Here is a 24,605-nt window from a genome sequence, read left to right on the forward strand (position 1 = left end):
AGTATTAAATATCACTTGAAGAATACTTTCATAATTACCTTTATAATGAGTTTCTATTTCTTATAATCCCCTTCAATACCAGCCTATGTGGCAACATCAAAGCAAAATCTAGTATGAGGCATTTACGTAAGTAGTAAAAACAATGTAATATAGATTTAAAGCTCTATGAAAAATGTAACTTTATCTAACAATAAAATCTAGAACATCTAAGTGAAAAAAGAAGATTTTTATGTTCTTAGGGAAATTCTCTATCAAGCTAGATTTTAAGGTCTTTTTAAAAATTAAAATCAGCAGATAGTAAAATTGTGTACATGTTTTAAAACATGCATAAACCTGTGTAATCATCAGGACAATCGGGATATAGAACGTTCTATCACCTCAGAAAATTCTGTCATGCTGAAGTGGTTTTAATCATACTCTCTTCCCTAATTCTTGACAACCATCGATCTATTCCCTGTCACTATAGTTTTGTCTTTTTGACAAGGTCATATACAGGCAATTATACAGCATATAACCTTTGAAACAAACTTCTTTAGGTAAGTCCTATATGGGGTTTTCTAAACTCCTTGCATCTGTCTTTGGCTAAGAATAGGCAAAGAGCAGAATTCCTTTCAGAATCTGGGGTAAGCCTGAACTTCCAGGTTGACTGTCCAGCCACTGAAGGAGAAGAAATTTGGGGATAGAGAACCTGGCAGCTTCTGTAAGCCTGTTACCAACTTTGACAGACATGTAACATACACGAAATTTATTTTACAATAAGCTGGATTCTGTGGTTTTTGAATCTGAGCACAAGTACACATTCTAGCCAGGCTGTTAAAGGATGCACACTTCGGAGCTCTGCCTCCATAGATTCTGGTTCAGTAGTCCGTAGGTGCAGTCTATTTATCTGCGTGTTTAACCAGCATCAAATGATTATGAAGCAGATTTTGTCAGAATTACCTTTTAAGAAACACTAATCTAGATAAAGGAATCGACACGTTCACCACATTTTTTTTCAGGGGCGCCAAAGTAAGCGTTACTGCCAACCCTTGAAGTGAAGGAATGGATTTCAAAGGCGACCCAAAGAAAGTGAAGCGCAAACAGGAAAGTTGGCTGTCAAGGCGCAAGAGCAGGGCAGTGCCAGGAAGAGAGGGAGAAATCTTGGCTCAGGAAATTACTACGGAAACCAAACAAGTCATACACCAGGAATGAATCAGCAGTGAAATGTGTAATTAAAAAAGAACCTGATACGAATGTGAGTTAATAGAAGCAGGACGTGTAGGAGGTGCTAATGAATCCTTCTGCGATATGGCTCGATCCAGACCCGTACTGGAATACTGATCCTGTTTTATCTTCTGAATGTCATTAAGAATGTAGGAAATTGAGGAAGAATCTGGAGAAAAGCATTGCAAGTTACAAAAGGGAAAGGAATTGAGCCCCATAGGAAAGATGAGAAGACTATGGGTTGCAATTTGCTTTCATAGAAAAATAAATAATATTCTGTTTTTTAATGAATAATTGTTCATTGCAATCCATACGGAAAAAAAAAGAACATAAACATTAATTAGGAGTAACTAATATTATCTCCTCAGTGACTGGAAACAAAATAATTTTTTAAATCTCTTTTATAGTGTTATTATTTTGAACACTGTCCCATGTAATTAAAAATTATTTGAAAACATAATTTCAAAATGACTGCATATTTCTCTACATAGATACAGCATATTTAATTTGTTTAATCTCAGTTTACATATATTGGGTCTTTTCAAACACTCACTGCTTGCAATAGTGTTTTAATCAACACCACTAAGTAATCATTATTCCCATTATAATTATTTCATTTAGACTCCAATTACAGCCAACACACTGTATCAAAGATCAGAAATATTTTTAGGGTTCAGGACACATGTTATTGTCTACTGCTAGGCTGTTGCAGTGAAAATAAATTCCTTATTCCTTACTATGTCCTGTATGACCCTGAAGAGAACTTTCCTGAAGCCCCTAACTCAATTCCTCTGTTTATAGGATTTACCGCTAGTTAAAATGATCTTCTATAATTATTCGTTAACTATAAAAATGATCAAAGTATTCCATGGATGTTTCCAAAGAAACTTGTACAAAAAAACAGGTAGCAAAAATGTAGCTTTATGTGTACCTCACCCAGGACACACACATTTCTCCCCTCTCTACCTTCCCAGAAGGTTATATCACACTAGCATTGACGCTAGCCTGACCACTTTAAAATTTCTTTTAATGTTTTTATTTTTGAGAGAGAGACAGAGCACGAGCAGAGGGGCAGAGAGACAGGGAGAGACCGAATCCGAAGCAGGCTCCAGGCTCTGAGCTGTCAGCACAGAGCCTGATGTGGGGCTCGAACTCGAGAACTGCTGGGTCATGACCTGAGCCAAAGCAGGACGCTTAAATGATTGAGCCCCCCACGTGCCCTTATACTAGCCTGACTACTTAAACAACATTTACCCCAAGTCCGTGGTGTGTTGGGACAGTGTTTCCTCTCCAGGAATTAATGAACTGCCCACATTCACCACCACCAAGCCCTCCAATCTCTTCGACAGAACTGTAAAATTCCTCATAACAGGTTTGCACACATCAGGAAATCCATCAGTTCCTTCTTCCCCTCTAGAAGTATTTCTCTTGTAACCCTGTTCTGCTGTCTCTCTGAGCTGGACTGCCGCCCTCTGGGTGAGCCGCGTAACTCAAATTCTCTTACTCCCTCCCCAACCCTTTCACATCACTCATTGCCTGGATTTGCATTTAGATCTCTGGGGGTCTGGCAGAATATATCCTGGAGCAGTTTTCAGGGCAGGTGGGTCTTTAGGTAAGCTTTCTGAGATCCTGAATGTCTGAAAATATTTTATTTTATTGTTTTTTTTTTTTAAGTTTATTTATTTTTGAGAGAGAGGGAAAGAGAGAGAGAGCAAGAGCACGCAAGCAGGGAAGGGGCAGAGAGAGGCATGGGGACCCACGATCTGAAGCAGGCTTTGCACTGACAGCACAGAGCCCGACGCGGGGCTCAAACTCACAAACCAGAGGCCATAACCTGAGCTGAAGTTGGATACCTAACCCACTGAGCCACCCAGGTGCCCCTGAAAATATTTTATTTTACTGTGATAGTTGGTTTGCAAATGGACTGGTTTGCTAGGTTAGAAATAGTTCTCTTCCAATTTACTGAAAACATTGCTTCAATTTTATTCTGGTTTTCAATTTTGCTTTTGAGGTATCTAAATGTGCCACTTCGGCATATTGATTATTTTAAATAAAAGATAAGAAGCAACTTGTGCCATTTCAGATCCTCTGTCTACCTGAAAGCAGGAAATAAATGTCCCATGTGAAAGGCATGCTCCCTACACCAGGAGGTAAAGAGATATCCTTATCTCTAAATATAGGAAATTTAAAGCTGAGAAAGCTGTATAAACAATGTTTGTTACTTTGTACTAATTTACTACCACAGCTCAAGTTCTGTTTAGAATTCCTTACCTATTGAAGGTCCCAAAATCAAGTTTTCTTTGTCCTGGCAAGTCCTCGCAGATTTATTGTCATATTGTCTAGAAAGTTTTATACTGCCTGCCTGGGTCATTTCTTTGAATCTCAACTTCGTTATTGGGCTTCTGTGTGCGCGTAATTAAACTTCGGTGCTTTTCTACTGTTAATCTGTCTCATGTCAAGTTAATTCTTCATCCAGCTAGAAGAAACTTGGACACAGGAAAATTTCTCCCTTTCCTTCTTCCCTCCCCTCTGTGAAAGCTTTCAAGATTCTCTTCTTCTAGGCACTGGCCTGGAAATAATTTTTAAGATACATTTTACTACCAGGTAGATCACGAAGGACAGATTCCTGTGATTTTTGTTCTTCTAGAATATCACATTTATGAATGTATTTGTGTTCTTTTTTACATGCTGGGTTTCTTTTCATATTCAATCTTTCTCCTTCCTTCCTTCCTTCCTTCCTTCCTTCCTTCCTTCCTTCCTTCCTCCCTTTTTCTTTCTCTTTCTTTCTTTCTTTCTTTCTTTCTTTCTTTCTTTCTTTCTTTCTTTCTCCCTCTTTCTCTTTCTTTCTTTCTTTCTTTCTTTCTTTCTTTCTTTCTTTCTTTCTTTCTTAATTCTGTTTCTATGAGAAGATTTTTGCCACTTCTCATGACCCATGTCACAACTCAATTAACGTGAAAAAAAGAAACTATATAATCATCAATAGTCTGAGAAGAGAAGGTGATAAAATGTCAGTGATCTTTCCTATAAACGGACTGGTCAGTCCAGCTAAACCCTGTTTTGTCAGTCAACAAAATTGTGAAGTCAACACTCAGGCCACCATGACTTCCAGGTTAAACACAACTCCATTGGGAGTGAGCAGCAGTGAACCCTGACAAGGGGCAGTATTGGGCACCCTAGCAAAGAAGTATTAGTGACCATATTGAGGAAGATCATATTCTGACACTTGCCAAGGTGAAGGTTCTTGTAATCTTGTGTTCCGGTATCCTGGATAAGTCCTGTCTTTAAGGTTTATCTAATCCTGTCAATCCTGCATATAATTCTGACATTTTTCACAGCCCCTACTACCCTGTCATGTGCCTGGGTTTCTAGCATATGATTTTTGTTCATGGATGTTATGTGAAACATTACCATGGGCTCTAATTTTACCTTGCAAGTAAAATGACTTTACTTTTTTACTGAAATCTGTCTAGCAATTTCTATTTACCTTCTAAACTTCTATTTGTGAGAGTAAAATAGTTCACCTTATGTTTGCACAGCAATTCAGAGTATTTCATTGATTGTGCCAGCACTTTAGTGATTTTTATGGGACTATATCAGCACTTTGTGGTTCCCAACATAATATCAAAACGAATAGAAAAGTAGAACTCTGGAGCCAGGATGGAATTTCTGTAGGTGTCAAGGTCTAATCCAGAGACCTATTGAATAGACAAGGTTTGTTTATATTGCTTTACTCTTATGATGACAAATCAAAATGTAGATTAGGCTTCATTTTCGAATGTGCTACTTGAGCAGGATCTCAGTGTCTCTACTTGGGCTCTCTCTTAATTCAGGGGCCAGCAGCTATTAAGTTTAATGTGATCCCCATTGAGCACAGGTATTCATTAAAACACTGCAACGCCCTGAAAAGCAAGTGAGGCCATTTGTCACCTGGGTGCTTGTTAAGAGGAATGGCACACCATGGCAACAGGTCCATAGTGTTAGCTGATGTTGGCATCTCTGGATAATATGTGTGGGCAATTGCTACATTTTGGAAATGTCCAGCTTTCTAGTGGGAGTCCCAGCAGCATCCAAAGCCCTGTGTTGGGAAAGGCAACATCCTAATTAAGTGAGGTTTGTTCAGAGACCCTCAGTTTCTGGAGAAGGTCCACCTAGGGCTTTGAGAGGGGATAAGATTTTCAAAGAGGACGAAGAGATTTCAGTGCTTTTGAGTAAAATAGACACAGCTTGGATTTAGAGCTTTAGATCTGGGGTCAAAAATGGAAGACTTTCATTTCTTAGTGTAGATTATAAGTTGAGGTTGGTTTGGGGAATTACGACTTAACCTCAACGCATATTTAAGTGTCTTTAATGAGTATAATGAATATAACGTCACATCTTATATAAGAGGACAATAGATTAATGAGGTTTATTATTTTCTTTAAGTCCGTTAATAGGATATGAGTCAAGAATTTACTTGCAGTATCCCACCCTCTGCTAGGTAGATATAAATGGACATGTGGATTATGGAGATTGGGCTAGACTAGATATCCACTCCTGGATATCAGAAGGTGTCCTTAATTCTAATATGTCATATTATAGCAACTACTGTTCTGGCTGGTCCCTGCCCCCACCCTCCAGGCTTTTTTGGAAGTTGTGACTCTGGATATGGTGTCTTTGGAGACTTGGTTTATGACTGGGGCTCCAGCTACGGGTGTAGTCATGGCTACAAATATTTCCAATGACTGGGGTATAGATGTGGATGTGGCTCTGCTGTTGGCTGGGGATATAGAAGCCCAGCTTGCTGTGGAAGATATGGGTCAACTGGACTCTACCACTTTTTGACTGGGGACTTTCACACCTTGATCACCATGACCTGTCATCTCATCTGCCTGCTCAGCTCACACCTCAGCACCAGTTCCTGTATTATTTTTGGTAACTAATTTCCCTGTTCTTTGCTGTTCTTGGGAATCCACATGCAAGTGTTGAACTGACCTTTTGCTTCAAAGTGCATTGACTGGGATACATTTTATTGAAGTTCTTCAGATACTCTCCATTGAAAGGTCCATTTTCCTCTTGATGGAATGTTGTGCTCAGGCCATGGAACTTGTAGTTCACTTTAGTTCAAGTTAGGGGTTCTGTTTCTATGCTGATTTTTCTAAGTATAGTTGCCTTCTCAAAGAAAGCCAACCTCAAAATAAGTGCTTTATTCATTGTCTTGCTGAGAACCACAGCCCAGGAGGCAGGATTTCAGATTGCCCTGAAGAACTTCTCCAAAGGTCCTTAGCTACCAGGGTGGGGGGATTATATATGCAAAAAGGGGAAGGGGTAGATTTGCTTGCAAGCAATTCTCCAAATACTCGGCACCATATAAGGTATACGTTTTTATAGTTGTAAAAATTAAGGCTTACTGATTTCCACATAGACACATGAGAGACCCTTAGGTCATCTTAATACATGATGTTTCCATCATATCTGATTGTTAAGAAATATTGCTTGAACGCCTCTGCTTAACTGGTTTTCCAGTTCTTCCTGCTTTTGATGATCTCCTTGAGGTCACTGACATCAGTCCCCTACTGAAGCTTTACTGCATGCTCTTTACCTAAGGTAGCCATTACTGATTCTTTCTGATTTTGGGGGGATCAGTTTTGTAGCATTGTTGCATATATATATATAATTTTTAATTCTGCTTCAGTTGGGGTCCTGGGTCTGTGTGCTTGATCCCTGAATACTTTCTCCACTGATTTTGTGCATTTCTTTCCTAAATTTGCCCTCTATTTGATTTGTGTATGATTTTGAATTTTCAGGTGTTCATATTTGGGTAGATTTTTTTTTTTTTTTTTTTTTTTTTTTTTTTCTGTTCTGAAAAGCTGCTCAGATATATGTCTAGATTTTGGGCTTTCTTTTAGGACTGCGATTCTCTCAAGGTCCTCTCTCTTTTATCACTGTTAAAACAGGAAAGTATTTTAACCTACATCGTGTGGAACAAAAATCCAACTGAGTAAATTTGAAGATCTAATTGGTTTTATTAAACAATTCATGAGTCGGGCAGCATCCTATCTGGCAAGTGGAGGGGAGCTCTGAAGAGTTGTACAAAATAGAAGATGTTTATAGGAAGGAGGGTGGGGCAAGAGAGTTATTAGCAAAAGAAAAGAGAATTGTTTCAAGTAAGATCACCTTCTCTTAGGGGGAAGGGTAGGGGATCTTATTGGGTAGATTACTTAATCATCCTTTATTTAGATGATGGAGAGTCCACAGGACAGATTACCCTCACTGATGCTGATTAGAAAATTCCTGACTGACTGGTTAGGACTACATTTCTGTGAGAGGTTGAAACTGTAGTTAGGTTAAGGTCTTAAGCCCTGGATCTGGTGAGTTGGCCTAAGAGATACCATTTTGGGCCTGTGGTTTCCTGTTTAACAGTGGTACCAAAGATGTACAAAGAGGAGCATTCTTGTATCCTGAAATCATGTAAAGTCTCCTTTGGAACCAGAGCTTAAATATCACCTAAGAAATTCTCCGGAGAACTGAACATTTTTTTGTGTATACTGGAATATTCTTAATATTCAGTTAACATCAGTAAAAGATTGATTATTCATCTTCTGTTTTTTTTTTTTAATTTGTTTTAAGGGTTGAATACCCAGAGGAATAAATGAATAACAAATACTTACTCCTACAATGCGTCAATGGACTCTGAATAGCAGCCAGATAATTGATCATTTCAGACTATATTTTCTGAGTTGATCCTGAGTGTTTCTAGATGACATCATTGATTAAGGGAAGATCCCTGTACATTCATAAGACAAGATAGTATCCATTATATAAAGGTCTTTTAGTCATTCCTGTTAATTTTGGGGGGGTGTGGGGACAATAATATTTCTAAAACTTGCGGTATTCATGTGGTATTAATTAACCCTCATGAGAAAAGCACAATATACGGAACAATCTTTATGTTATCATCTTTAGTTTGTCAGGTTGTTGACACGGGTTATTTTGCAAAAAAGAGTATGTGTGAGAGGGTGGAATTCATCCTGGCAGAAAGATGTAGTATGTTCTAGATTGTACTTTGGGAACATGTTATCTTGCACGCACACTTAAGCAGATACTATGTTTTAAATGAAAAGTAACAGAAAAAGGAAGAAAATGTACATACAGAATAAATATAACATTTGCCTTGGCTTCACCTTCTGGAAATCTGAATGGCTCAATGTCCATTCCAACGTTACTCTCGGGGTCTCTGAACTTACCATCTTTCCTGATCCTGTGGTGGCTCCAATGGTGTGAAAGTGTTGGTTATCCTGGCAAGGCCTGTCATTGGGATTTTAGTTATTGTCTAAATATTTACTTTCAGCTATAAGTAAGCAGTCTAGAGGTAAGTTGAGCTGCTCTTGTTTTTGTATATTGAAATGCTATCTGCTAATTGAGGTATTCATGATTTCCAGAGAAGGGATGTTGTAGCAATTAGCAAGGACAGTGAAAGCTGTTGATTTTTGTATCAAAACTGTGAAGAACTGATAAGCGTCTGAATAAAGAGAGAAATGCACGGATAACCAATCCAAATATTATGACAGTGCATGCTATCTAGATCAATGTTTGTCAAACTACCACGGGGGCCTGCTATACCGTGATTTTAAGAGTTAAAAAAAAAAAAAAGAAATACAGGCCCAGGGTGGAGTCACTGGCCCCCAGGACCGCAAACCGAGATTTAATTGCAATTTCAACTTCTCCCAGGAATAGAATTTTAAACCAGTCTGGAATTTCTTGGTCACCACCAGGGAGGTACACTGCCTGATGAGACCTCCTACCTTTCCCTGAGGGAAGGTAACCTCGCCTGAGATAATCCTTACTTTTCTTTTGCTGTAAACCTTCTTATCCCACCCAGTTTCTGCTTATAGAATCCTTCCGTTTTGTCCCGCTCCTTAGAGCTCCTTCCTGTTTGCCACATGGGAGGCTGTCTGATTCACGAATTGGTGAATAAAGCCAATTACATCTTTAAATTTTACTCAGTTGAATTTTGTTTTTTTAACATAAGAAATACAGATTTGGTTTTCATCTTCATTTCTGGCATGAAGCTCCTAAAACCTTTGAAATCTCGTAAGTGAGGAGAGGAACAAAGGTGACTTTTGTTGAAGAGGTGATTTTCAGACCCCACCTTAGGCTAGGGGCCAGTTGCCAGGCCCCCCCCCCCCCACACCATCCGATAAGGGGTTGGAACTTTCAGTCCCACCCCTTCACCTCAGGGAGGGGAAAGGAGCTGGAGGTCGAATGAATCCCAGCAGCCAGTGATTTAATCAATCGTACCTCTATATGAACCCTCCATAAAAACCCGGAAAGATGAGATGTCCCCATTGCGGTGAACACATGGAGATTTGGGGAGAGTGGAGCGCCACAAGGTTCCACATCCTTTCCGCTTTCTTTGCCCTGTACATCTCTCCCACCTGGCTGTTGCTGAATTCTATCCTTTTGTAATAAACTGGTAATCTAGTAAGTACAAGATTTCTTTTGAGTTTTGCCAGCTGTTCTAGTAAATTAAATGAGCCCACAAAAGGGGTTGTTGGGACTTCTAATTTATAACCAGTCGTTCAGAAGTAAGGTAACATCCTGGGCTTGAGACTGGCATCTGAAATGGCAGTGGAGAGGGTGGGCAGTCTTACAGGACTGAGCCCTTCACCTGTGGGGTCTGACACTATCTTCAGGCACACAGTGTCAGAATTGTGTTACATTGTAGCACACCCAGCTGGTGTCTGGAGAATTGCTTGATTGTTTTGGGGGCATCACGCGCATAGACACACATTGGAATTGGATGTGGTTACTGAAGAGGGAACCAAAGGCAAGCTGAGGACAAAGCACAGCTGACCGCTCCCTCCCCCACAGGTGGGATATGTGTGACATTCCTGAGACATGCCTCTGGCACCCCTGGCTGCCCAAGAACAAAGGAAAGGAAAGAACACAAAGGGTTAACTGGTAGAGATCACATTCCTGCAGGACATGAGTCTCCATCAGTTTACAAATGTCTTAGTAAATTGCAAGAACAAGGCAATCTTATCAATAGCCTAACCTCCAGAAACCTATAGACTCAGTTTCCTGGAGCCCCAACATCACCCTCCCCTCCATAGTGATGTAGGGAACAAAGGTAAGAAGAAAATGTAGATAAAATTAAATTTCTTTATAACTTGCAGCCCACTGACAAATACTTTAGGGAAACACAGGCTATAACATTCCTCCCGGAACTCCCTACAGTCTTAACGTTAAGGCTTTGCTAGAGGGCAGAATAACTTCAGCTCAACAATAGCCAAGGCCTCCAGTGTCTTATGAGTCCTCTTTAGCATATGAGAGTCCTTTTGGAAACCCCCTTCTTTCCCTACCCCCCACCCCCCAACTCCATAGTATATACTCAGTCACTCCTTGCCCCAGTGTGTCTCTTTCTGCCCATGGGTCCTGTCCCCTGTGCTTTAATAAAATTACCTTTTTGTACAAAAGGCATCTCAAGAATTCTTTCTTGGCTGTCAGCTCCAGACCTCCATCGTTACTTGAAAATTGCATCAGGTTCACTAAATTAGAACTCAAAGTGCAGGTTGTTGTTAAAAATCAGATTCTAATTCAGTGGGTCTAGATTGGGGCCTGGCAATCCTTTAAGTCAGCTGCTGGGAAATGCCAGTGTTGGCCACAGGATCTAGATAACTTTAGGATGAATACGGTGTGCCTTTTGAGCCAACAAATATTTTCCAAAATTTAAATATTGGTATACGGTGATGGGGAAATGTTGGGGTTCAGAGAGTTAACAGCCAAGAAAGAATTCTTGAGAAAAAGGTGGTTTTATTAAAGCACGGTGGGGGACAGGACCCGTGGGCAGAAAGAACTAGGCTGGGGTTGTGACAGGTGACTGATTATAGGCAGTCAAGTTGGAGGGGATTAGAGATGGAAAAACTTCCAAGGTATTTTGGAAACACGGTTTCCAGGACCCTGAGGGGGCTAGCTATTGTTAGGAAAAGGTCATTTATTACCTTTAGTAAAAATGTAATCATGAAACCTCTCAGATGTCTATCAGTGGGCCGCAAGCTTGGAGGATGATTGCTAACATATTTTGGGGAGTAGGGATAAAGGAAGTTTCCAAAGGAATTTCTGTAAGTTTAAAGTAGACTCAGAGGATCCTGAGGGGTTGGGCTAAGATTGCCTTTTGCCCTTAGGAAAAGCTGAGCTCCCAGAGGGTCAATTTGCCTGTTTTAAGGACTTGTCAATGGGCTGTAGGCAGTAAGGAAATTAAAAAAATTTTTTTTTGCTTTTGTTTCCCACATCATAAGGCAAAAAAAAAAAAAAAAAAGTTTGGTTTATATATTTTAATCTTTGTAGAATTGTTTATGTTCTAGCCTACAGAATACTAAATCACAGCTTTTAATTTTGATTATTCATTTCAATTAGATACCAGTATTTCAAGGAAAATTCTACATGAGATTTCTCTACCTCTTCTGAGAATGAAGTATAATTGAAATGTTAAAATATTAAAAATAAGTATCAGCAAATGATTTAGGGAAAAAAACCCAAAATGCATTTTCCTTTCACTGTAAGAGTTTCACAACAACCGACCTTAGAAAAATACTTAAGAATGATACTGCCTTTGGGGCGCCTGGGTGGTTCAGTCGGTTGAGCCTCCGGCTTTGGCTCAGGTCCATGAGTTTGTGCCCCGCGTCCGGCTCTGTGCTGACAGCTCAGAGCCTGGAACCTGCTTTGGATTCTGTGTCTCCCTTGCTCTCTGCCCCTCCCCCACTCATGCTCTGTCTCAGAAATAAATAAACATTAAAAAAAATTAAAGAAAAAAAGAATGATACTGCCTTATAATTTTGACTTTATAAAAAATGTATGTTGAAATTAGTGCTATGGAATCTTAGGCTGAATAATATTTTTGGGAAAAAAATATTTTTGAGATTTTCCCAAGGTATGTATTTTCTTCCAGAAATATTTATATTAATTTTAACTTAAAGTTTTCCCCCTGTGTTATGTTCTTCTGTTCCCCCAAAGGGTTAATGATGTAATTAATGCGCAGTTTCTGTGTCTTGCATATTAGACATTTGGACATAAAAAATGAAAAATCTTTTTTAAGGTTGATAATAGATCATATCAATGATGAAACCCACCACAAATCTACTTTACTCTTCTGCTGAAAGATTTCTGGAACTCACACGGTGAACAATATTGTAAATCAGGTGGAAAAAATACATTTGTAGAAAAAAAAATCCTTAAAGAAAAGTGATTACAATTGCCAGTGACAATGGGAAAAATACAGGGAAGGCTCTGAGTGATTTAGTAATTATGTACATTATGATTTTTATTCTGACCCTTCAGTTTTATGTTCAGGGCATAATTGTAGCACACAGTGGAGAAACAGAATTATTGTCTATAATCAGTAAGATAGTGAGCTAATTAAATCATTCTTTAGCCAAGGACAGACTACATGACAAAGAGAATTTTGAGACTTCTTTTTCATATGCTTATATAAGATGTTCCAAATGAGATGAAATAGTGTTTATCACCTTAAATGGTGCTTAAAAGAACATTAATATTGCACACAGCAGATAATACCAATATAGTAGGACATCCGATTGTTTGCAGGTTGTTAATCCTTTTGCTGGAATTTGCTGCCGAAGTAATCAGACTCATGCATGTATTTCTTCCCTCATTTCTGCTTCCTGTCGTTCTGTTCTAGCACAGATGCCGAACTTGGTGTGCATACAGTGAAATCTGAGGGGTAGATCTTAACTCACTCATCTTGAGAGTCATTAACACTGGTCCGTTACCATCTGATACTTAAGAACAAATTTTTCTCAAGTGATTGAATGAAGCAACACGTGTGTGTGCAAATGTATTATTTTCTGTATTCCGATGCTTTGACAATGGGGCCCTGCTGACCCTCAAAGGACTGACTTTCTCAGGGCTAGCCAGTTAATTTCTTGAGATAGCAAACAAATCACCATAAGTCTACCTTCCAGATGCAAACCAACCAGTCCAGAGCCCACACCTCCAATCACCTCTTTTGTCAGGCCCTCACACTCCAGGCTACTCTCCACCTGCTCAAATCACCCCAGGCCCAACTACCAGACAAGGAGGGACAGATCTCAGTGCCTAGAGCCTGTAGAAATCACTCAACTAGCCAATTGTAAGCCTGTTCACCCTGCCTCGCCATTTCTTTCCTTGAAAACCACAATAAAGACTCTTGCCCCCATTTCTTGCTTCTCCCTCCCGATTGACCCTCGTGCTTCTCCTGGTGGCCTTCTGTGGTGCGGCGCACTCCCTCTTCTTGGGATCCGTGAGTATAACAAACTACCTTTTCAGTTGTCTGATGTGTTGGCCTCACCATACCTAAATAATAAGAAAACTCTATATTGTAAACAGCAAAGAGAGTAAGGATTCATTTGCTATAAAATTGAGGATGGAAATCTTAAGTCCATCTCTGAAAATATTCAGAAAGCATCATGTGAAGTTTCAGCCTGTGAGATGGCCTCACCGGAGATGCATCAGTGCCAATGACCCCATTTTTAAGTCAAGAGTTAAAGACGAGATGCCTTTTCCTTAGGTGCTGATAGAGAGGAAGAGAAGCTGGCCCCAGTGGTGATGCAGTTTTCTGTGTAACACTTTGTCAGCTTGCAGAACAACTTGCTTTTCACCCACATGGACCTAGGGAGCATTTACTTGGTTTTGCAGCTGTTCGGGTTTCATGACCGCATGAGCAATCTTACAGGACAGGCTGCTGACAAAGTCACCTTCTGTGCCAAAATCTCAACCGGGAAACATTTGTCCATGTAATTTCTGATAGGGAGATAATATTTTTTAAAATTTAGATTTATTCATAGCCATCAGGACTTTATTCTGTCGTAGCGATATTTCACGTTGGCCTCAGCTTCAGTTGAATCTTGATGATAACTACGGCCATTAGACATTGGTGGAAATGTCTTTAGTTCACTTCAAGTCCTGGCCTAATAAGTACCTATTAATGACTGCTGTCAAGTGTATTTATTTTTATACAGTAGATTTCCCTATATGCGTTGCAGATGAATTTAACATAAACATACTAAAGATGAATGACTGAATGAGAAGGGATAAACAAGAGTCATCAAGGAGATTTGTACCCAAATAAAAAATGGATTGGTAATATCTAATACTCTTTTGGAAAAGTTGCTTAAAATATTGCTCAGAGGTTAAGTGTGCAAGAAAATGAATAACACTAATTTACCCCTGGTACATGCCCTTTTTACGTGAAGATATAATAGTGATTTATTGGAAGTGAATACAGAAAACTTCCTCCCTCATTATTGATATCACTCAAAACATGCAATAAGACATAGGCCAACATGTTTGGAGTTCCCAAATGGGCATTAAGTCCTAAATTTCTATTTTCTGACCTTAAATTTCACCTGCATATCCAGGTTGCTTTGCTTCCTTCTTTGCTGAACTGTCTCCTCAGAGGTACACAGATATGATTCAAAGTTGGTTTTGGTTGAGTTTAATGTTTTCCTTCTCAATCTTAACCACCCTCTTGTGCCTACAACATTAGTGAACCTCCTGATCTGTACTGTTCCCCAGGCTAAAAATCACTTCAGTGGCCTTGACCTGTTCTTCCCTCAGTGCAAGGAATCTCCAAATTCTGGTGACAGGTCTTCTGTCCAGCTCAGAATTTTCACTTCATTGTGGTCTCCATGCCCTTCACACAGCTTCGAGCCACGTCCAACTTGGAAGGCTTGTGTTGCCTTCCTGGCTATTTCCCAAACCTCTAGTCTCTCTCTACTCTGTTTCATTCAGAAGTAGTTCAACAAATAAGTTTTGTTGCTATCAAATGCTCTCTTAAAAACACATGTCTGTTTTTGCTGCTTACCGGTTTTAAGTCCTCTGATAGCTTCCGACTGCCCATGGGAGAAAAAAAATCCAAATTTCCTAGCATCGCATATAAGTAGGATCATTATATAATTTACCACCCAACCTGGAACATTTTGGACAGGTTAAGGGAGGCTGCTATGGTCTGACTGAATGTTTGTGTCCCTCCCCAAAATTCATCCATTGAAATCCCGACACCTGATAGGATGGCATTAGGAGGTGAGACTTCTCAGAGATAATTAGGTTGCGAGGGTGGAGTCCCCATCCATGGCATTAGTACCCTTATAAAAGAGGCCCACTTATGAGTGCTCTTATAAAAGATATCTCTAGTTCCTTCCACCATGTGAAGAAGCAAGAAGTCTGTGACCCTCACCTTACCATGCTGCATGCTGGCACCTTGATCTCAGACTTCTAGGCTCCAGAACTGTGAGAAGCACAATTCTGTTTGTTGTTTATAAGCTACCCAGTCTGTGGTATTTTGTTATAGCAGCCTAAACAGACTGAGACAAAGTCCTATTAATAATGATGCTGGAACCACAGGGACTGCCTGGCAAACCAGAAAGTACAGTCACTCGTCATGTAATTATCATCATTTTGTAAATACAGCTTAGATTTCGAGCTTCATCCCTTGTGAAACTGTGCCATACACCTCGTTCATCCACTAGTTATTTTTTTAACAAGTAAGTTCTGGGAATCCACTCCCTGGTAATTACTATTCTAGACAAAAATCATTATACCTGTAGAACTTCGTTTTTAGCATTGGAGACTTACAACAAATGAGTGGGAGATACCATGTCAGACAGTGAGAAAATAAGGGAGGTTGATGAGATAAAGTGCCAGGGAGGGGAGCTGAAATTTTAAATAAGATGGTCAGTGATGGTCTCCCTGAGAAAATGTCATTCAAGCAAATTTGGAAAGGGGCACCTGGGTGGCTCAGTCAGTTAAGTGTCAGACCCTTGCTATTGGCTCAGGTCACAATTAAGCCCCTCATCGGGCTCTGCGCTGGCCGTGAGGAGCTTGCTTGGGATTCCCTCTCTCTCACTCTCTGTTCCTCCCCCTCTCCCCCTCTTTCTCTCAAAATAAATATAAATAAACTTCAAAAACAAAAGAAACTTTTGAAGGAGGATAAAGTTGGACTCCTGTGTTTGTAAGGGGAAAGCATTTGAGGCGTAGTGAACAGCAGGAGTCAAGGTGCAAAGGCTGGGCTCTGCTTAGTGCATTGAAGAAACAAGAACTTGAGTGGGGATAGAGGTTTGAAGTTGGGTGGGTGCGAGGAAATGAGGCCACAGAACCTAGAGTAAGGGTTTTAGCTTTTATTCTAAGATGGGAGTCCACTCTAGGGTTTGGAGAAGAGTGAAAACCTGACTTACATTTTAATTGGATCTCAGGCTGCTATGTTGATCACATCCTACCTAGGAGTAGGGATGGGCAAGAGTTGAAGCAGGGAGACCAATTAGAAGGCGATTGACTATTGCAGTGAGGTATTGGTGACAGCGATGGAAATTATGACACATTTCAAAGGTGGAATTTACTAATTTTGCTGAATCATTGGTGTGAAATGTAAATAAAAGAGTGGTGTTAAGGAAGATTCAAAAGTCTATGCTGAGCGACAGGAAAGATAAGACAGGTTTTTTTTTTTTAATGTTTTTATTTATTTTTTTATTTTGACCGAATGAGAGAGAGAAAGGCAGAGAGAGGGAGAGAGGGAATCCCAAGTAGGCTCCACGCTGTCAGCCTGTCAATACAGAGCCTGATGCAGGGCTCCATCCACAAACCGTGAGATCATGGCCTGAGCCAAAACCAAAAGTTGGGCCCTTAACTGCCTGAGCACCCAGGCAGGAGAGGTGGGTATGTGAGGCATGATCAGGGGGTTAATTTTGGACTTTTTATATTTGAGATGCTCATCCAAGTAGAGATGTTGATTAAGCAGTTGGACATGTAAATCCAGAAGTCTGGGCCAGAGTTTTACATGTGGTGGTTGTCAGGATTGTAGAGGGGTATTTAAAGCCATGAGACTGGATGAGATTATGAAGGGGATGAACATGCGCAGCCAAGGGAAGAGGACTAAAGACTGAATTCTGGGCACTCCATGTCCAAATACCTGTTGTATCCTAACTGCAACATGACTCTCCCTTTTCTTTACCCTCAAATACTTCTTTCTCCAGGGACTACTTTTCTTTGTTCTTTATCCTATGGGGTCTTATTTATTCTTTTGAAACTTCTCAGAACCCCTGGCTTGAGGTAGTAGCCATATCTATGTTCTTCTTGTCATACTACTTTGGAATCGCTTCCTTACAGGTTTATCATACTTATGATCCTTGAGAACAGAGATTACTTTGCATTCCCAGGACTCAACACATAGAAGACATTCATTAATACATTAACACATATTGCACAAATGAATATATAGTTTAGCTCATGTAATGCATCTGCTTACCAGACAGTTATAATGAAAAACCAGAACCAAGTTTTTGAAGATGTGATCCAGAATATATTTTCAATGATATTAACTATTTGAAAGACGATGGTCTTGTGCTGCTGTAGAAAAAGCCTTATGTCTAGAACAAGGAAGCTTCAGGTGAATTTTGCTCCTCTAGTCACCTTTTATTTGGCCATCTGCAAGTAGTTTTATATCTTCAAACCTGTGGTTTTTTTGTTTTATTCTGTGAAATGGAATTCAAAATTTTTAATCACCATACTGGAGCACGTACGTGAAAACACTTTGTAAACTGTTCAATACTATTAAATATAAGATGTTATTATTTTTCTGCTTGGAAAGACATCCATTATGAACCTATCTTCGCTCCAGGTATTGAGTGTTAAGATAAGACCTGTTTAGGATTAGTGTGCTGTGTTCCAACATGCCATTATAGCTGACACAGCATATGGCAGTTGAGTTTCTATTATGGCAAATCTCCTTTCATTTCACGGACTGTAATGCCCTACCTGCCTGCTATTACATTTTATATGGTGTCAGTTACAGCCTCCAGAGCAAGCTATCATAGTGATGTCAGATGCAGATTAAAAGAAGGTAGTACTGGCTTTGAATAAAAGAGATTGTAATGTTCACGAGTTGGATGCTTGAGTTGGAACATGTTTTTCTCCCTTGTGGCTCACCAGCATCCATTCTGAACATATGCTGGCTCTAGTCTGTGATCCCCTGTTGGAAATCAGAACACATGCTGCTTTATAGAGTTGGGTGACATCAGGGAACTAACTGGCTTCTTTTTCGTATTTGAACTACATAGGGGTTATCTTTAAACTCTCTCTCTATGTCTGGTCTGCCTGCACCTAGAGCAGGCATCTGCCTTCAGGAATGAAAGCTCCTGTGGTTTCCCGAGCTTCTGTGAGGCTCCTTTTTCTCTTGAATTCAGTTCCACAAGGACTCCTTGCATCTGCTGCTTTTTGTTAGCACCATGGAAAAGTATGATCTTGTTTTGTCCAAGCTTTTCTGGTAGTTATGGAGAGGAAGATCTTTCTTAAACTTTGGTATGCTAACTGAAAGTAGAAATTGCTTCTTACAGTTCTTTATTCCCATTCTACCTGCAAATAAACTGGGAAGTTTTTGGGATTTTCTGAACTTTTCAATTTAATGACTGTGACTGTTTTGATTTTGCTGTATTTCTTGGTACAAATGAATTCTCTGCTGGGGAAAACTCAGAACTGTGGAGCAGAATGTAAGAAAGTATCTGGTCCAATTAGTGACTCTTGTCTATGTGTCTCAGTAATGTAGGGGTCACGGGCGTGATTCTTACTTGGAGGGATGGAATATAATGTATTCCATGACCGTGGCTTGGCTTCCAGTCCAAATTAATCACCTTTGATTTGCGTGTTGCAAAGGGAAGAAATATGTGTTAATCATTCCAAATCCCCTGTTGCTTTTAGAAATAGTTATTCAAGTATATGTTCTACTGATGGCTTATTTCCATCATACTTTTAAAAAGGAAAAACTATGTAAATCCTAATAGAACTAGATAAAGCTGTTCAAAACGTGCCGCTGCCTTTCTAAAAAAATGTTTTTAATTCCCAGAATTTTAGAAACATTAATAGGTAGCATGTGAAACCATTCTGTAAGTGAAAAATTCTGAAAGTTGAATCAATTTTATTTCTCATTTTCCACAATGCCTTCATAATCCTGGGGAAAAGTATTTTTAAGTATTATACTTTGATCTTTCAAAAGTAAAATAATACATAAAGCGTTTCATTAAAAACTACCTTATTCATATTAACAGTAACCCATTTATTTTCATCCCCAGAATTTTCTAAATGCATCCTATTTGTATTCCATGATTGCTAAACTAGAACTAATATTCAAATCCAACTGTTAACATTTCTATGGCATATTAGCATACATTTTGCCTCAGGTAAAATGTAGCAAAGCTAATAACTATTTCCTTCTAAAAGTTTCATAATCCCAAAGGTCCCTATTAACATTCTCTGTCCTTAATGCTATGAAAAATCAAATAATACCATTTTAGTTGGTTTTCTAGCCCATATTTATTTTACTCTTCAAGTGCCACAGGCCATAAAGACATGTTGTTCCTCTCTCTCTCTGAATGTGTAATCGGTTTTAATATACCTAATGATAACCATAGCTAACATTTAACAGCGTGATAATTACCATTTCTAGACACTGTTCTCAATGCTTTACTTGTATTAACTTATTTAATCCTTAACACTTACCATTCTTATCCTCAATAGCAGATGAAGTGACTGACTGACGGAAGTTGCACTTATCCAAATTTACACAAATAGTAAAAGCCAAAGCTTGGATTTGAACTTTGGCAGCCTGGCCCTCAAGTCAGTGATGATAGAATACTGATACAATTTAGTATCCAAACTGGAATACCCTTGAGAGTAAAGGATAGCAATATTAATAATTACACCAGCCCAAAAAGGTACATGGTCCTCCTAGCTTTTAATTGTGAATGCACTGTGATTGTGACATTTCTCAGTAAAACAACACATTTAAGATGCATTGAATTTATGATTACGTTTTTTCTTCACTTGAGTAACGACTGTATTTGGTTCAGTTGCCAGAAGATGAATGATGTTTGGTCACGGAAAAAGAGAAACAGAATGAAGGGCAGGAATTTGGAGGACACGTTGAGAAGCATGAAACATTTCTTCCTAGATCTACCACTGGGATGGATTTTGAATGATAGAAATACATAAAACAATTACATGAAGGATGGATAGGTTATCAAAATATTATGAATAGCAGCAAGTTAGATAGATGAGATATTCCAAAGAGAAAAAATAAATTATGAGCTTTGATTGTATTTTCGATACATGGGTTGATCGCTTTTCTCATTAATTAATTCTGTAGATTTGATGGCACATCTCGCCTAATCACCACTGTGTGTTGTTGTGAAAGGAGGTAGACACAGACATACTCCTGCCTGGGTGGCTTTATGCATTAACGTGAATACTGGTCAATTTGATGCATTACACTGTAAGAGGAAGAAGCTGAATTTATGGGCTTAGGTAAAATAACAGGATGGTGAAAGAGACAAAGGTTGGTTGGAGTAGCTCTCATGAAGACATGTGTTCACATGGGAACATTTCCTGTTAGGGACACCTAACAGAAGGTATCGCACTGCTGGTTATGTATGATAAAATCCGAAAAGTATGTTTCATAAAAGTACAAGCTGTTATTTTATTTTATTTTATTTTTTATTTTTTATTTTTTTTTTCAATGTTTATTTATTTTTGGGACAGAGAGAGACAGAGCATGAACGGGGGAGGGGCAGAGAGAGGGAGACACAGAATCGGAAACAGGCTCCAGGCTCTGAGCCATCAGCCCAGAGCCTGACGCGGGGCTCGAACTCACGGACCGCGAGATCGTGACCTGGCTGAAATCGGACGCTTAACCGACTGCGCCACCCAGGCGCCCCAAAGCTGTTATTTTAGACTGAAGGTTTATTTGGGGGAAATCCAAGTTAGCAAGTGATGACCTGAAAACTTCCTTTAACTGCTGTGGCAAAACGTTTTTTTAAGAGGACGTCACAAAATAATGAAAAGCTGCTATACAAACTGATGGGAGGATGAGAGACAGACTGTGTATGAGACACTCTCCACCCATTCCTGGCAGTTGAGCTATAAATTGGAGTTGGAGCTCTGAATGACATCCATCTTCCTTTGTCACCACCTGAAACTTCACCTGCTGACTGCCAGGCATTCCGACTTTGACGGGAACTCTTGGGGCGGGGGGTGCTGTGGATGTGGCCTTGACCGTGGCTATGTTGTGGCAGGAGTGACCCAGGACCAGGCTCTGGATTAAGGCTCTGGATATGGTGGTGGCTGTGGGCTGAGCTATGGCCGTGGATACAGGTGTGGCTCTGGTTACTTTCCCTACTGATCCTCATATATCCAAAGATGTCAGTCACCTTGCTGCTAATTTTGGACTCTCACAGTTTTTATGCCACTTACTAGTGTCCTGCAATGAATTTCAAGAAGGCTGCGTTGATTTTTCCTTACACTTATCTTCATCCCCTTTGGACAGCAGCAGACAACACGACATTGCAATTTACCCTTCAGCCTCTGGGGCCGTTTCCAAAATTTTGATACAATCAATTTTTAAGCATTTGCTCTTCTGTTAAACCATACCATTCTAACATCTCTATGGAGTTTATGTCTTGTAACACAGCTCCTAAATAAATACATTTAAATTCACCTCCCAGGATATTTTTCTGTTTCTGTTTGTCAAAAACTTTATGATTCTTTTTACCATTCATAAACCAGGCCACACTTAAGAGTTGTAATGGTCCAGAACAATCTGTCTACCTAGAGAGCTGGACACAGGAGCAAACAAGGATTAGACCAAATAAAAGAGCTTATGTTGTTTTGGTCTCTGCTTCCAATATTTTATGGCTTTTATGCCCAATTTTTAAGTTTCAAAACAACATCTTTTGGGACATTTCCTTCTTAGTCTTGATTTGTTATAATATAGAATGATTGTTTTCTTCCTACCATGATGTTTATAAAGATCATAGGCTTTTTTACTCCTGCAACACATGAAAATATTATTGTGTTCATCAATTGCCATTACCTGACTTATCTTGAGCACTGTTATGAAATAAACTGTAGGGACCTTCCTGGTAATTTAGAAAGTCTATTTTTAACTTTGTGGCTCAGGTACAACGTTCACACTTGAAATATAGCTTTTAATTCAGTGAGTCTAGATAGGAAACTCTTTGGGCAGGGAAGCCCAGATCTTGGAAAAAATAAATAAAATGGGAGATTCTGCTTATGAAAGAACAAAATGCCGTATTAAAAGTAAAATGTAAGAAGGAGTTTTCTTAAGTCTTTCAAAAATGATGTGTTCCAACAAACACATTTTACAGCATAAGTTCACTTAATAACCAAAAGTTTGTACGTATAGTGCCAACGATTGAGGCTAATTTTTTTGTTTGTTTGTTTGATATTTTTCCCACTTTTACCATTTGGTTTACTGTCTTATTATCTCTTTAGATTTTTTTAAAATGTTTATTTATTTATTTTGAGAGAATGAGAGAGAGCACGCATGCAGGGGAGGGACAGAGGTAGACAGAGAGAGAATCCCAAGCAGGCTCCACGCTGTCACCACAAAGCCCGATGTGGGGCCTGAACCCATGAACCGTGAGATCATGACCTGAGCTAAAACCAAGAGTTGGACACTTAGTTGACTGAACCACCCAGGTACCCTTCTCTTTGGATTTTTGAGTAATTATTATATATGTAAATTTGAAAAATGAAAGGATGTAAGGTCCAAATTTATAGTCGTCAAGAGCCTTAAAGCTTTTCTTTTAACTAGAGGCTCTGTAAAGTCAGAGATTATGTCTTCTTTCTTGCACATCTTTGTATTTCCAGCCCCAGAACTGTGTCTGGCATGTAAGAACTCAATCCATTTTTTTTTTTAGATAAATCATGTATGGTTTTTTTTATTATAATGATGCAAATTATATTGTCTTCAATTTTTAATACTAAACAGATTTGCAAAAGATATTTCAATTTATCCTCGTAATAATCTAATGAAATAGGCAATATTGGCCTTAACATCTGACTTTTGAAATCCCCACACTGCACTGTCCCCTTCCCCTCACTCATTTTAAAAATGAAGAAACTATATCTCATTGAGTTTAAATGACTTATATAATATCACATGAAAATGACCTGTAGCTTCAATGTGACTTTCTGATTTCCAAAGCCATGGCCATTTCCCTGTATGATTAATTACTATGAATTCCAAGATATTGTTTAATATGTTTCAAAAATATTAAAATAATAATTCTTTGTGCTGATTCCCTCCCCACACACATTTTAATCTTAAACAATTTTGCATTTTATCTTTAGTCCTCTGCACAAAATTCAATGGTCATTGAATAAAAGAAAATGAATACATTTGAAAGGTAAAATACAATAAAACACATGATAGAATCCTTATAAAAGTATTGATATAAGTTGAATATTTTGTGAACTGATATATCCTTTTCTTAGGTATAAAAGAACACTGAATTCAACAAATTATGACAGAATACCTCGATATCCACATGCAAAAGAATGAAGTTAGGCCCCTTCCTATTACCATTTACAAGTCGATTCTAGAGCTAAATACCACAGCTAAAAGTATAGAAGAAAGTATAACAGTAAATCTTCATGACGTTAAGACAAAACCTAATAATAGTTATGACAATAAAGGCACAAGTGACAAAAGAAATCAATAGATAAATTGGACTTTATGAAATTAAAAACCTCTGATTCAATGGACATGATCAAGATAACTTACAGAATGGGATAAAATATTTCAAATCATAGATCGTATGAAGGAATTTTTCCAGAATGTATAAGGAACCCTTACAACTCAATGACCCAACTCAAATATGGGCATAATGTTTGATTGATTACAAATGGAATCTGTTTATACAAATGACCAATAAACACATGAAAAGATGCTCAAAATCACTAACCATCAGAGAACCGCAAGTCAAAATCCCAATGAGACATTTACTTCACAGCCAGTAGGTTAACTATAATAAAAACGTCAGGTAATAAGTGTTGGTGGGGATGTACCGAATTTGGAATCTTCATTCAATGCTGGTAGGAATGTAAAACGAGGCTGGTATTTTGGAAAATATTCTGGCGGTTTCTTAAAAGTTTTAAATATGAAGATACCATATGACCCAGCCATTTAACTCCTAGGTAAATATTCAAGAGAAATGAGAACATATGTCCACACAAATGCTGGTATGTACTTGAACTACACAGCAGTATTCAGATTAGCCAAAAATTAGATACAAACAATATGTCTGCCAATTTATGAATGGATAAGTAAATGTGATCTATCCATAACATGGAATACTATTTAGCAATAAAAAAAGAATAAAGTACTAATGCAAGAGGTTACAATTGTGCCCCTACTGGCCATGTGAAGCATTGTGTATGTACCTGAGCATTGAAACCCGTGAGAAGACTCATGATGAGCTATACTTTAAGGTAGGCAGCAAGAGGATGTGTAATGATTCTTCCTGTACTGTCTATGACGCTTGGTAAACGAGCCCAATTTTTGCCTCTTCTTTTTTTTT

Source organism: Leopardus geoffroyi, chromosome C2 (genome assembly GCF_018350155.1).
Source record: "Leopardus geoffroyi isolate Oge1 chromosome C2, O.geoffroyi_Oge1_pat1.0, whole genome shotgun sequence".
Classification (NCBI taxonomy): Eukaryota; Metazoa; Chordata; class Mammalia; order Carnivora; family Felidae; genus Leopardus; species Leopardus geoffroyi.